Below are 16088 nucleotides of genomic sequence, written 5' to 3'. Positions count from 1 at the left end.
ATACACATTACACTCCCTTACATCAACAGATTCAAATTTCACGATCAGACATTTATAGAATAGATAAGGAAAGCTTTAGGAGCCTCTTAAAACAGAAAGGAAGACACATGTTTAATATTTGTATAAACACTTTCACCAAAAGTAAAATCAGCCTGTATATTCACAAATGTGTTCAAGCCTAGCCTACCAATAACATAACATCATTATCAGAAAGCATGTTTCTCTGTTTGTATTCATCTACTTATGCTTCTTGCCTGTGACTTATATTCCAGTCAGTAAACAGTGTCCTTACCGTCTGTCAACATGTTGATGGTCTGATATTTAAAGGTCAACACTAAGGGCATTGTGACCTATGGATCAAATGCATCTCGCCAGCAGCTTGGACATACAGTACTGTTTAAGCATTGTGCTCCTTATAGCTCCTCATTTCATAAACGACTGAAGACAGCGGATGAGCTCAGTCACATAACGAGGGCAGAGACAGGTGATAAAAGGGGCCTTGTCTTCGCTGCACAACAGGCTTGACGGCTTTGTAGAGCTGCGTGAGCTGCATTCCATGCATTCCTCAGTGAGCCATGCCTTCTGAAGACCAGAGACATCTGGGAGAGCTGCTGTGTTATATTGCACATCTTCTTTTAAAAGAGCTGCAATCATAGGAAAGACTTGTGTGTGTTGCTGATTCAAAACTTCACACTGGTCAACATTTTCTGTTGAATGGGGATGGATGCACAACACGCTTGACTGCAGAAGTATCTGCAAATATTTGCATTTTTATTATCTGTTTAATTTGGCTGCTATTGGAAGCAGATGACATATGGACTCATCTTCAGTTCAGATATTAATTTTCTATGTCAGGACACCGAAGTGTTAAACTATTATCCATCTTCTGAACTCCTTCATATTTTAATGTCTTGATGCTTGGTTTTAAAACATACTATTCTGGACTGGAGCTTTACTGTGAACGGAAAAAAAGAGTGAAAAAGTAGATTTATATGTCAGCAAGCGTGTTGATTATTGGCCATAACAAATTATTGTTAAAATACAATAAAGGTTTCAAAATAAGAAAAATGTTTTGAAACTGAAATAAGGTATAGTTGTGAAAAAGTCATGTGATTCAATAAGTTATTATTAATATAGTAAAATACATTTTAACTAAAATTTAAATGCTAAAAAAGCATAAAATCAAGATTTTACTGAAAAATCATATTTAATTTTTCCCTCAATAACTAGTTTTATTTAACTTTTATTATTCAAGAACACAATTTTCCCTCAAATAGCTTTATTATTATTATTATTATTAATCATTTTTTGAACATCAAAACATAACCACTGGAATGATAAAATAAAATTTAAACAATTAACATTTTTTTTAAGTATTGTTTAAACAGCATACAGTACATGCAGTTTTTATGACTTCATTCATATTCATTGTGAATCTTCTCCTGTTCATTAAGGTTGTAGAAATTGTCACCATTGGGTTTCATCATAAGGCTATTTTGTTTTTTAGAACAACACATTATAATATGCTTAACTGTACTTTTGTGACTTGTGTATGTGTGTGTGTGTGTGTGTGTGTGTGTGTGTATATATGTTATATATACACACACATACATACATACATACATAGACACACACACACACACACACACACACACACACACACACACACACACACACACACACAGAATTAATACGCATATTAATATATTAAATTAGCTCTCTCTCGCTCTGTATTAATTGGCTGGTGTTGTGAAAGCTCCTCCCAGACAGAGTGGTGATGTTATGAATAATTAATGAGCGCTCGTGTCAGACTGACCCCGCCCAGCGGCTGCCTGAACCCGGCGAACAGTCACTCAGGATCGGGACACACACACACAGACAGCCCGCTGAAGAGCTCCGGTGGGATCCATCCGTATCTTGGGGGATATACTGTTTTATTTTCCTGATCGTGTAAATCTCCGCTTCTCTCTGACCGGGTTCTCTCACTTCATCTGTGCACATCTCAGCCGCCGCTGAACAGGTGAGTCGATTCACCTTTACCTTTCCATCTGAACCAGACGCCGAGGAGGACGACGATCGGGTTCATGATTCTACAACAATAATAGTTAAAATGAGTATAACGACGGTTGGTGATGTTGTTGTTGTTAGCCAGCTAACGAGCTAACTGACTGTTTGACTTTGAGTTCATAACGTAGCATCCGGCTAAGTCAGCTGCTAACCAGCACCTAGCGAGATAACGTGACTCAGACGGATGTTTTGTGTGAGGTCAACAGTTTGCTCACTCTCTTGTGTGTTTCGTGTCCAGGGTTAAGCTTTGGTTAAGCGGTTTGTTGGTTCGGGCAGTTTGTTGAAGAGTTGCTAGCTGAGCTAGCCGGTTAGCAGCTCACCTGCCACTGATTCACAACAATGAGTTAAACACCTCGTTACCTGTTATTATCAACACCAGACTACACAGACATCTTCACGTTAGGAATTCATTACTGGGATAATGACGTGCATTGATTTCTTCAGAACAAGCTGCTCGTTCATGATTAGTTCTGCTGGAGTTACTGAGTGACACACATCAGAAACCTAACCTGTTTTTATGACTTTGTAATCATCAGTTTGCTGCTAGATCACAGCATCCCAGTGACTCTGAACAACCAGTGTTTACAGCTGTCACACTCCAGAACGATGGTCTGCTCAGTGATGATTATATCCTAGTTTACACAGCAACAGATTAATCACTTATATCTCCCATCATCATCATCATCATTCATCATCCCATCAACAACCACAAAAAAAAAAACAAACACAAACAAACAAATAAAATTTTTTTTTTTTTTTTTTAGTGGAACTCTTTATCGAATCTTTAGACTATATATATATGTGTGTATATATATGTGTGTGTGTGTGTGTATATATATATGTGTATATATGTATATATGTATGTATGTATATATATGTGTGTGTATATATATGTGTGTGTATATATATATATATATATATATATATAAATATATATATAATATAATAATAATATATATATAATATATAATAAAAAATGCATATGTGGTTTGTTTTGTATAATATTTGATACATCAGGCTTTTATGGGTCATATAGTAAGACGCATGTGTAGGAAGAAACAGCTCAGTTTAATTCAGAGGCACAAACTGAGCAAAAATATGCAATTTGGTGCAGATGCTGATATTTAAGTAATATAAATCAGTGAGATCTTTATAACAGTATAGCAGATTCTTACACTAAATAATGTAAATATCGGTCATCACTCTATATCTCCAATAATAATGACATTCAATAGCATAGTTTAATGCTCAAAAGATGTAAGAGAGATGAACAATTAAATGTTACTCACTGATTCTTCTAGAGAATGACGTCTGGATAATCAAATAAAGCAATGTTGCTTCAGTCCGGTAAGTGTCCGTCTTGAAATATTACTAACAGCATCAAAGTTATTCTTACGTTTGCTTGATAAAAAAATCAGTAAAGATTTCACAGCAGAAACACACGAGCTGAAGATGGGCGTTGGTAAAATTATATTAAAAGACCTTTCACTTGCTGATAAAGTGTAAACGATCTATCAGATGGCAGAAGGCATGTAGTAGATTTTGATCGAGGCATTGAAATTTGTCTGTTAGATATGATACAGTAGGCTTTACAGGTTTAAGCTCACATCGTGTGGCATTAGTGACGGTCTCTGCTTTCATCTGCTTAGAGAATATTAGAACTTTCTTAAAACTTAATATAATATGTCCATGTTAAAGTTCTGCCATAGCTAGTTTTTTTTTAGAGATGAATCAACTGGAATGCCAATCCACCGATGTTACACTTCCATTGAAAACGAGCAGGTTTTGTCATCATGTACATGTCCACCTAGGCTTTTCTTAGAAGTGTGATGACATTCGGAAACGAGTGCATCCAGTTGTTGAGTCATCAGATTTGAACGACAGTCGCTGTCAAGCTACACACTTATGAAGGGTTTTCTTGCGGGATGAAGTCATTTGTCATTTCCTTTTAGAGGCCAGGCTTTGCCAAGATAGAGATCAAGAGGCTGCTCTTATCTGTTTACTCAGCTACCTTTGGTTCCAGCTCCGCGGTTAATCATTATCACGTCCAAAACTCTGCACCCTGACCGGTCTGCTTCGTTCGGGTTATGTTTTGATATGATTGTGCTCAAGGTCGTACAGTTTTGCATGTGTAACCCTATTAAAATATGACCGTACCGTACAGCTCATTATGTTTTTTCGAAGAGGGCCGTACATCGTTCTCTCTGTATGTGGAGGATTAGGTATTCACTACGACATCGTCTGCTACGATTAATACTCCCTCTCCTATACACACTCTCAAATATATATCACAGTGTAAAGAGAGGTCACAGGTTGAATGGCTGTGACGTGAGATATATTACTGCTGTTTCTGATCATGGACTTTGGTCTGGTCTGTGTCCAGTTCTCTCACTTAGTGCTGACATCACTTTCAATGACAGCACATTTATGAAATGTTATCTGGGAATCCAGCAGTCAAAATTTTTCTCCAAAATGGTGCTTGGATCCGATTCACCCTCATAACAAAATCACCCCAACCCAACTTATTAATAAAATTAATTCAGTGTATTTGAAGTCAAAAATTTACATCATCAAATAAACTAAATAAATTATTGGAGAAGTCAGGTGTACTTCACATTAAAAAAGACAATGAGGCATGGATAAATTGTGTACAATAAGATCAGTGATTAAAAAAAAATAGTAAAGTGTATTTTCATTTAATGCCGACTTAAAATACTGTGTTATCGGCTCAAAAAAAAAAAAAAAAAACTAAAATACTGTACATATTCACTAAAAACCAATGGCTCAAAAAAAAAAAAAACACAAAGATTTACATCAATCTTTTTCAGCTATGACAGCTTCTACTTAAATTATATTCAACCAACAAACTACATAATGAAGTTAGATGGACTTTATTTTGAATAATGAACAGTATTAGTTATATCTTTTTTAAATTCACAAAAATCATATGAATGGGATGTAAATGAATGATCAATTGTACATTATCGAAAATAAATGTGTTGCAACTAAAAAGGTATAAAATGAATTATTAAATATACAATTTTTTAACTTGTAACAAGCATTTAGTTCAGGAATATGGTCCATCTGAATTTTCATTCTTTTGATGGGATTGAAAAGTGGCGTGGAGTAGCTTGTGCACACTTTACAAATGGAAATGGTGATGTCTATTGACTACATTGCCGCCCAGTGCTGTCACAGCTTTGTTGAGTTTAATACAGTCTAGTTATGTGTTGAGAGCTTATGATGGTTTTGTGCTGGCCACTGAACTCCGTGATGCAAGACCCGCAGGTTTAAGGCTTCTCAACACTGTGTGGGTGGAAAGGCATAAAACCTGTTTGGAAAAAAATCATCTAGTGGTTTCAGAACCTCTGCTTGGTGTTTTCCCCATAGTTGCATGACTGTGAAAGCCCAATTTGAGGAGATCTTCATGATGATAGCTTTGAAATGAACCTTCATCACTGCACGCTGATGCCTTATCAACATGCAGATCATGCAAAATCGTAATTAAGTCTCAAGCATAATTAAAGCTCAAGCTAATAGAGACGAATTTGTTTCTTAGAGGGATTATGCAGAACATCTGCAGTAGCCACGTGAATCTGGTTTTAACAGGACCACAATGCTCTTGATTTTTAACATTGTGTTGAAATCTGCTGGCCAGTCTCACCCATCATGTGTCGTAAGAGGAAAAAACATCCAATCGCAAACTAAAGAAATGGACATTGTCCACATTCTGGGAAGCTCGTCACTGCTGACATTACTAACCAATTCATGGATACAAAAAAACCTCTTCCAATGGCTCAAAAAAAAAAAAAAAAACACAAAGATTTACATCAATCTTTTTCAGCTATGACAGCTTCTACTTAAATTATATTCAACCAACAAACTACAATGAATTAGAGGAACTTATTTTGAAGCATGAACATTATTTATTTTTTTAAATGCAAAAACAATATGAAGTGGATGTAATGAATGATCAATGTAATTATCAAAATAATGTTTGCAACTAAAAAGGTATAACTGAATTATTAAATTAGAATTTTTAACTTGTAACATTGCATTTATTTAAGTAATAGGTCCTCTGAATTTTCATTTGGATGGATAAAAAGTGGCTGGAGTAGCTTTGCAGCACTTTACAAATGGAAATGGGGTGTCTATGGACTAAATGCCGCCCAGTGTGCACAGCTTTGTTGATTTTAATACAGTCTAGTTATGTTTTGAAAGCTTTAGATGGTGTCTGGCCACTGACTTCCTGATGCAAGACCTGCAGGTTTAAGGGCTCTCAACACTGTGTTGGTGGAAAAGGAATACCTTTGAAAAAATCATCTAGTGGTTTCAGACCTCTGCTTGGTGTTTTCCCCATAGTTGCATGACTGTGAAAGCCCATTTGAGGAGACTCATGATGATGTAGCTTTGAAATGAACCTTCATCACTGCACGCGGAGCCTTATCAACATGCAGAATAATGCAAATCGTAATTAAGTCTAAAGCATAATTAAAGCTCATGCTAATAGAGACATTTGTTTCTTAAGGTATTATGCAGAACATCTGCATTCAGACACTGGATCTGGTTTTACAGGAACACAATGCTCTTGATTTTAACGGTGTGTTGAAATCTGCCTGCCAGTCTCACCCATCAGTGTGTCGTAAGAGGAAAAACTATCCACTCGCAAACTAAAGAAATGGACATTGTCACATTCCTGGGAAGCTCGTCACTGCTGACGTCATTACTAACCAATTCATGTTACTAAAACTGCACCAGTCCTGCTGCTTTACATTGAGCTCTTGATGCAAATATTATTATTATTATACAACAGTAATACATTACTATCATTGTAATGTTTATTATAATATATAATATTTCATTTTAAGTATAATAATGATTTTACTTCCCATTGCAGTTGTAAAATTACAGTACTTTTGTTTTAATTTCTTCATTTGCAAGAGTTTTTTATTTTGGTGGAAAACTGCAAAAGTTTACAAAGATGTCTCTTTACAAATCTATTGAAATGCTGTCTACAAAAAAGGCAAGTTATTGGAATATGAAACTGAGTTTGATTGTTGCTTTGACAAAGCAATGCCACAAAACACAACATTAGACATCTATTATACTATGAGAAATTTATAAATATTTATGTATATTAGGGATGTGACACACTTATCGCACGAGACTGGACAAGGTGAGATTTTAAGACTTTTTTTTTAAAGAAATCCTCAATGACTAATATATAGGGGAAAGTAGTCTTTTATTCAACTGAAAAACACAAAATGCAAAAAATGCAGAAGCATTTTGAAATCAACTTGTGCTTTATGAAATTAAACTTCTATTATATGTCTACATAATATAATATATCTATTATATGCAGCAATAAACAACATGTAAACTAAGCTGCACGATTCTGGATAAATTGAGAATCATGTTTTTTTTTGATATATTAATTAGAGATCACTATTATCTCACAATTCTGAAGAAAAAAGATAAGAAAACTAAACAAAATAAAATAATTTACTAGTGGTTTTGACAAAATGTTCATTGCTTAAGTCTTTATAATTTGAAAAAAAATAAAAAAATAGAAATGGAGTCAGTGTCAATTCATAAAGACTTGTTTCACTATGGCTGCATTTACACTGCAGGTCCTGATGCCCAAATCCGATTTTCTGACTATATCCGATTTTTTTGACGACCCGCTTACATCATCTTTTAAAAGCTAAAACTACCAAACGTAGACGTTCTGACCCGGAAACTGCTGAAACTACCAAACGTAGACGTTCTGACCCGGAAAAGGAAGTAAACAAGCACGAAATACAATGGATGCAGATGCAAATAAAATTATACAGTGTTTTGCTTTCCACAATATTTTGAAAAGTCAACAAAAAAAATCAGCAAAACATTGGTCTCGTACGGCGGAGAAAAAAGCGCTTAAACCAATATCTCGTGAAATGTCGTCAAACACGGATTTATTTCTGCAACAACCCTGCATTTTTGCCTGCACTGTTTCTTCGCCCCAAAGACTTAAAAGACGTGAAACCTCCGCATTGCTCCACTGTGTGTATCCTTCGTCTTCCATCGCGCCTATAATAAGTCATGTGTGATTTCAGTTCCACCTGAGTTGACGTCACTTTTTTTTAAGACGTACGACCCGCATTTACTGGGGAATATCCGATTTGTTCTGCTTACATGGCACACGCAAATGCACGTATCCGATTCCATATCGATTTATTACCACATATGAATGAGGGCCTGAATCCGATCTGAGAAAATCGGAATCCATGGCGGTTTTTTCCTGCTTACACGTTAACCGGTCATATCCGATCTGTGCCACATGAGAGGAAAAAATCGGAATTGGGTCACTTGAACCATGCAGTGTAAATGGGGCCTAAGTGAATCTCCTGAATGAATGATTCAATGACAGATACTTTTTTTTTAAACAGGCAGATGTCGCCACCTGCTGGTGGAAGAGTTACAATACATACACGTGTTAAGATACTTAAGTTTTGAACGCTACTGTAGAGAATAAGTGTTTATACCCAAACTATAAACTTTTATCCCAGTTCTTATATTAATTAAATGTCTGTAACAGAAATAATGATGTGTGGTAGAAAATACTTTTTGAGTTGCTCTTTCTGGATCAGCAGCAGCCTCAATTTATTCATTAAAAATAATCATTGTCCAAAACGTGCTTCTCACGCTCGCGATGTGAAACAGTTGTAATAGACACAGCTGAATCATCTTCTCCAGGAATAGATTGCGTGTGTGTTTGAATTGAGATCGCGGTCTTTTTAAACGATTAATTGTGCAGCTCTATGTAAACTGCAAAATTGTTTTTGCGAGTGTAATATGATATCGTCACATTCTCGCGGGACACATCGGATCTCGTGAGATCTCGTACCACAAGATTTCGTCACATCCCTAATAAATATATATATACACATATATATGTGTGTGTTTGTATGTGTGTGTGTATATATATATATAATATGCATACACACACACATATAGGACCTAAAATTAACACTTGCCAAGCAACAAATGTGTTCCTGTGACTCAGTGGTAGAGCATTGCGTTAGCAGCACAAAGGTTGTGGATTCGATTCCCAGGGGAACATATGTTAGGTTAAAAAATCTTAGCCTGAATGCACTGTAAGTCGCTTTGGATAAAAGCATCTGCTAAATGCATAAATGTAAATGTGATTAAAAATCAGCATTGGCGAGTCTATATAACTGTGTCAGTTGCAAGTTGGCGGGTAAAACCTTTACGAAATATAACAATGCAATGTAGTGAGAACAACAGCCAGTTTTTAAAGAGATTTGCTGTTTCTGACGTAAGCAAATAAAATAATCTTTTCCTAAGACAAGATCATCGTGATTAGTTGTTCTGTCATAAGCGACAAGAGCAAATCAAATAATAGGATACGAACAGACTGATACAGTCAGAGCAGTGATGGCCAGCTTGTCCTAGACACGGTTCAAATTTACTTAAAGGTATCCACCTTTTTCTTGCTGTAAAAATGGGCCATTTGTAAATTCTATGGGTCTGGCTTTCAGTCTCATCTCCATCCAGCTATTTTTAGCTGTACAAAACAGTTAAATTTGCTGCTTGATACTGAAAATTGGTGTGTCTTACCATATTATTTAAATGTATTATCTTCCTTATGAACACAATGGTTTGTAGTGCAAACAGTTTTACCGTTTACTGCACGTTGTTATTCCTCTCGTTATTTACTATAGCAGCTAATGAACCAGAAGTCTTGCCCATTCCGCATTGAAGAAAAAGGTGGATATAAAAATATGAAATAGAAACAGTATGAAAATTATACAAAAAAAGAAGGGTCAGTATCACCATAGAGTGCCTTTTAACCCTCACAATACTCACACATGTTGGTCTTAATTTCTCATTTGCTTTGTCATGTCATAAACAGTAGAACTTACATAATTTAGAAATATATTTGCTGAGCTCCCACACATATTTTTTTTTATAGGTAATTATGGGCTATTATTCAAAGCATAAACCATAAGATATGTCCACCCTGTCATTTACCCATATGTCATTGCAATATTAAGATGCAAATTATACTTTCTGAAAGGTATTATGCCCCTTTCCTAAACAGGGTTATTTGTTTGCTTTCATATTATAAATACATTTACATGCAAGATTTTTATGTAAACCAAGTGTTTTTAAAGAAATGCATACAATTCGCACATGCATTTTCTTTCTTATTTGGAGAAAACTGTGATATTTGGATGCAGTTTTTTGTTTGCATGTTATTACACTGGATTATATTGATATGATTGAATTATATATATTTATATATTTATATTAATATCTATTTATTATATATAATATTAATTAGCCTTCAAAGCCTTCTGCTTTGAGATTCTCCGCTAAACTTCACAGACTTCAGTGAACGAACGGACCAAACAGACAGAGCTCATTTAAATATAAGCGTAATAATTCTGACTAAAATATAAATTTCTCAGAAATATTTGTAGTTGGACAATAGATGTGACGTAGAATTTTAAACCTAAAAGTAAGTCTATTTTTATGATAATGGGGTAATCAAAATAGCCTAACACAACTATGTAATTTTGTTCTCATTTTCATTTTTAGTTTAGTGAGTTTAACTTCCGCTTTAAAAGCCTTATTTTTGTTTTTAGAATGCAATGTTACAATGTTAGAATGAAATGTGATTTTAACCCTTTTTTGAACATAATATAAAGGCTTACATGGTTACATTCACTTTATTTGTTTTCATGTCCTTTAATATGTATTGTTTTGTTAAGCAAACTCAGACAAAGAAAATTCGTCAGTTGAAAAGTCACCAACTTTTTTAAAAAAGACAAAAAATCTGTTGTCCTGATGTCACTAAAGGGGATGGCCTTTTCTTAAAGGGGCGGATTCCCCAATATGACAGGGTTGTTTTTTTTACCAAATGATCAATACACTCAAAGTGAGTAATCTCTTATTTAACAAAATATTAATAGGAGAACAAAATTTTTACATTTTATGATTTGACAATATTCTACTATCATTCAAATTTAATGAGCAGTGCATGGGACTAGGGCTGCACGATATTGGGAAAAAATGACATTGCGATATTTTATTTTTCTGCGATTATATATTGTGATATGAAATCTAATCTAATTTTTTTTCTTACAAAAAAAAAATGTGGTGAGCACACTTACATTCTCAATTTTAAATGATTTAAACATCAGAGTATTATTTAAATTAGAGTAAATTATTTGTTTGTAACTTTAGGATATGGTTTTGAATTGTTAACATATTAACTAACATGAACTTACCACGAGCAAATACTTTGGTTACTATATTTATTAATCTTTGTTTATCTTAGTTTATAAAAAACACAGCTGTTCATTGTTTTGGTAATGTTACTTCACAGTGCATTAACTATGTTAACAAATACTGTACAACTTTTGATTTCAACAATGAAGGCTATAGCCTAAATGTTGAAATTAACAATGTTGTAGAAGTGCAGTTTAGTAATAGTAAATGATAAATAATGTAGTTAAATTGTTTAATAAATAGAACATTATTGTAAAGTGTTACAGATTGTTTAATACACCAATTCAGACGTCTCGTGAGTTCAGTGTTGGACAGGTCAGTTGTTTAAACCATTCATTAAATTGAATCAGTTCAAAGGAATCATTAGTTCGCGAATCAGACGTGTACGGCACGCGTTGTGTGATTATCTCGGCAGTTTGGGATAGCGCACAAGATTTGACAACACAGAAAACATTTCATCACTGGATAGTTTTTTTTTTTTTTGTTCGACACCATCGTGTCAATTGATTTTGATTAATATGCGCGAGGGAGAGAGAGCAAGACAGCGCTCGTGTTGTTTGAAGACGGTGAAGGTGAGCGCGCGGCCGGGGCTCACTCACTCACTCGCTCGCTCGCTCTCTCTCTGCTCGTTCTTATATGCGCCCTGTTAAACTGACAGGACTTAAAAACACATGCAAATGATAAACTTTCACTCTATGATGGTTAAGCTGTGCAATTAATCCGCGAATCACATTCGTCAAGGGCCGGGGAGCAGCTGGCCCGTACAGTGAATAACGGATCAACTACGACAGCCTACATCGCATATCCTGCGATGTGACTATCGTGGATTCGTACATCGCGATATCGATGCTTAAACGACACATCGTGCAGCCCTACATGGGACACAGCAAAATAACATGCATCTTCTTACACAAAACTATTTTTTTTTTAGAAAATGTATCCTAAGAGCCAAGCAATACTTTTTTTTTATAACAATAACATATTAAAACACACCCTTTCATATTTGTTTTTATGTTAAGTTATCATGGCAGATGAGTTTTTTATGTACAGGACACCAAAAGGCACCCTACAGTGATACTGACCCAGAAAGAGAAATCTTTACTCTTCATAGAGCGCTCACAGACATAACGCTTCTGAGATGTGAGTGAAATTAGCTTACTGTCTTAACACATTCTCTAATTTTATATTGTCAGCAAAATGGGTGTATCAAATATCACCCAGCCCTATTTTGTATGGTGCTTTGTTTTTGTCCTTTTTTTGTTGTGTGGAAAAGAGCAGCCTGAACGTTCTACTGAACATCTCCTTTCAGGTTCCACAGAGAAGGGACGCTTCATTTTTGGGTGAACTATGCCTTTACGTGTGGAGTTCTTATGTAAAAGGCCTTTGTGAAAGTGTCACATGTGAAAGGGATGATTCAGTGCTGGAGGCTTCTTGATAGTAAAGCTAATTATCAGGACAAGAGTGTAATCAGCAGCCTCTGCAGTTATAAGAGCGCGGGACCCGTAGATGAGCGCCGTGCTTTGTTCTCGGCGTGGTTATCGTCAGCCTCACTCTCAAGGACAGCAACCTGTGGCACACTGTGATATCTTCTCAATATCCTGCACACGTAACGTCCTGTGGCAAGGCTTTGATGCTGGTTTCCTGGTGACAGCGGCGGGGAAGCCAGGGACTCCTCTTTAGCCGCTGCGCTCACATTCTGGCTCCGTGTCAGAAGCAGGCTTGATCGTGACTGAGGCCAGAGAGCTCACTGAAGGCTCCTCGCTGTCATGAAATCTGTTCTGTGTGCTGCATCATGGTTCGCTTGGAATTTCAGCAAGACTGGTTGTGTAACACGAGGCTCACTAGCATTGCTGGTGACATTACTGCAGAGTGATGCTTTCACTACTGAGGTGAAGTCAGGATGTTCCTGTGGTTTGTTTACGGGCAGAGCGTTACTATTTACAGGTTTTGTCATATGTCATTTGAGTTTAATTTGGATGTGTCTTTTCCTGCCTGTAGTCACTAGCAATTTTGTCAGATTTCTTGCAAAACATGCATTTTTTTTTTATTCAAGGCTCTGCGTTGTAGGCTGAAGATCGCTGATGCAGACGTTTGTTTCAACACTGATGATTCAAATGTGAACACGCACACACAAGCACATATTGTGCTTTCCAAGAGCTCGCTCCCTCCCTCAGATAAGACGAGAGTAACGTGGGAAGAATGTGCATTCCTTTCCTGAGGAGGAGCCGGCAGTCTTGAGAGGAGTGTTTTTCCTCTGCCTTCAGCCGTTCAGGCTTTTATTAGAGATCCAGGTCTGTGAGATGAGTCACATCGCTTCTCTCACACCCTTTCCACTGAAATGGTGACAGCGCAGAGCTTTCCCAAGAGCGCCCAGTGTTTAATCCAAGTATGTTAGTTATAAATTGACCACAAACTAGTTTTGAGAACAGCCAAAGTAATCGAATTCAGTGACTTTGTGATATTAGCTGGCTTTGATCTCAAGTGGTAGTTTTTAAATAAACAGAATCTCTTTTGCTCACCAGGGTTGGGCTCATTTGATTAAAAATAAGTAAAATCTGTAATATTTTGAAATATTATTGCAGCTTAAAATAAGTGTGTTCCATTTTAATGTATTTTCAAATGTAATTTATTTCATGTGATCAGCTAAATTTCAGCATCATTACTCCAGTCTTCAATGCTTAGAAGTTACTTCCCAGGTTCGTGACGTAACAAACCCAGATAAACCCCGCTTTCGGGAAAAGGCAGCAAAGGGGGCGAGGCTGCTTTAGAGAAGAGGAAGAGAAAACTAGGGGTCCATGTAAAAATCTATTCAAGTATGAATCGTAATTCTGTCTTCTAACGATTCTAATGGATTCACAAGTTTCAAAATGAATGTTCTTAATACTGTTCCTCATCTCCCCCAGCTCTGCACACACAGCTCTGCACACCCTCTGCTCTCTCTCTCTCTCTCTCTCTCTCTCTCTCTCTCTCTCTCTCTCTCATTCAGCTCAGCTCAGCTCCAACAATGAACTGTTCCAATTATACACTTATTTTCACATAGCTATGAGAAGCGTTAAACATGGACGCGCGTACAGTTGCCGTGCTGTATTAAAGCTTTAATCAGGATAAACCATATATTAAAAGCTAACAGAAGCAGTTGCATTTACAAATAACAGCATATCTAAAAGTATGAGACAACAACAAACAAAAAACATACAATTAAAAGCCGTGCTTTCACAGGTTCTGCACGATCCTCTTCAGTAATATCCTCTGCTTCTCAATCGGGCTCAAACTGATAAGCGATATTAACGACGCCGTTGTTTACAATACAACCAGAGCACATGCCACTGAGGTGAGGGCCGGGATGTTTAGACGCGCACTAAAGGCGGTTTAGCCAATCACAGCACACTGGGCTAGCTAACCAATCAGAGCCCAACACCTATTTCTGAAAGAGGGGCTTCATAAAAGCAGGAAATGATCAGAGTGTTTCTCAGAGAAGAGACTGAGCGGTGTGGAATAAAGGGTTTGTTTTACATAAATCAAAAACAAAGCATTAACACATGTTAGACTGCACCCCATGAACACAATCAAGCCTAGAAAAAAAACAGTGAACCACCCCTTTAAACTTCTGAAATATGATTTTCTGAGTGCAAACGTACAGAAAGCAGCTGTCACAGCATGTGAGTACTAAACTAAGGCTACGTACACACGAAGCCAGAGCTTTCCCTATCCGATCTTTTTTTTTTTTTCTCGTCTCAACAAAAAAAATAACCCAAACCAAACAAAAACGACACAAAACGATGTAGTATACATGCCAGACCAACATGTGGCGCTGTAATTCTGCCACAGAGATACACTAAAAATGGAGAAGAAGACTTGGACTGTGTGTAAACCTTGCGTGCGGTATACAAACGAACATGGAACAATATATATATTAATCTGTGTTAATGTTAAGACAATCATTCAGTGTTTGTTCATGTTTTTGTTGCTGTTTCGTGACGTAGCGGTGTCTGATTAGGGGTGAGACGTGGGCTGATGACGTCATCGTTTCAGAAAATATACGGATTCGCTGTCCACATGAAAACACAAGGACGGCGTTTTCAAATTTATCCACTCTGGGACCTGGTTTCAAAAAATATTGGTTTCACTCTCCCAAAACGCCGGATCCGTGTGGACAAAACGCCTATACGATACAAAATTTATGTTTATACAACGAAACGCGTCTCAGTGTGGACGGGGCCTAAGTTCTCATTCACACACAGGTTTACGTTAAAAACACACGAGTTACAAAAACAGTCGGTTATGTCTGTGAAGGTAAACAGCTGGGAAATAAATCACATGTTTATTTTAGATCTGTGTGGCAGTGTAATATACAGTAAATAAATCAATAGATCCACTGCTCTGTTGTCTCCTCTGAGGCTGGGACTCTAAACAGTGTTCTGTGCTCGTCTGTGCAGCCAAAGACAGAACAGTTAGCATGCTTTACTTGAACTTTCGCCATGGCACTAGAGCTGGTACACAGTTGTCACATGCTAAATCAAAATGACTCGCCTTGGGTGGAAACTTACAGATTAAGGGGCGATGATATAATAATGAGATCACTTTGCAACATCACTAGGGGAGCGAAATCAAACACGCTCGTTTTTTCAAAGGCTTACCTAAATAAAGTTACTGGGTTAATCTTTTTCACGATTCCTTGGTTGGTAGATGCACCGGGGACCTGATTATAGCACTTAAAACCTGGC

General features: G+C 36.7%; 1 protein-coding gene across 4 annotated transcripts in view; it reads left to right on the top strand.

Annotated features, from left to right (window-relative positions):
- The first annotated feature begins 1807 nt into the window (after positions 1-1807).
- The window catches only part of LOC109087857 (NUMB endocytic adaptor protein), a 590428-nt gene continuing 576147 nt past the window's right edge, over positions 1808-16088 (top strand). For 2 of the 4 annotated variants that reach the window (XM_042742894.1, XM_042742893.1), the window contains exon 1: positions 1808-2020. The gene's annotated coding sequence lies outside the window, so the exon portion shown is untranslated. The remainder of the gene's footprint in view (positions 2021-16088) is intronic. The other 2 variants (XM_042742892.1, XM_042742891.1) reach the window with 1 other exon arrangement.

Source organism: Cyprinus carpio, chromosome B17, assembly GCF_018340385.1.
Source record: "Cyprinus carpio isolate SPL01 chromosome B17, ASM1834038v1, whole genome shotgun sequence".
Taxonomy (NCBI): Eukaryota; Metazoa; Chordata; class Actinopteri; order Cypriniformes; family Cyprinidae; genus Cyprinus; species Cyprinus carpio.
The sequence above is the reverse complement of the archived record's forward strand: the minus strand, read 5'-3'. Positions and strand labels throughout refer to the sequence as shown.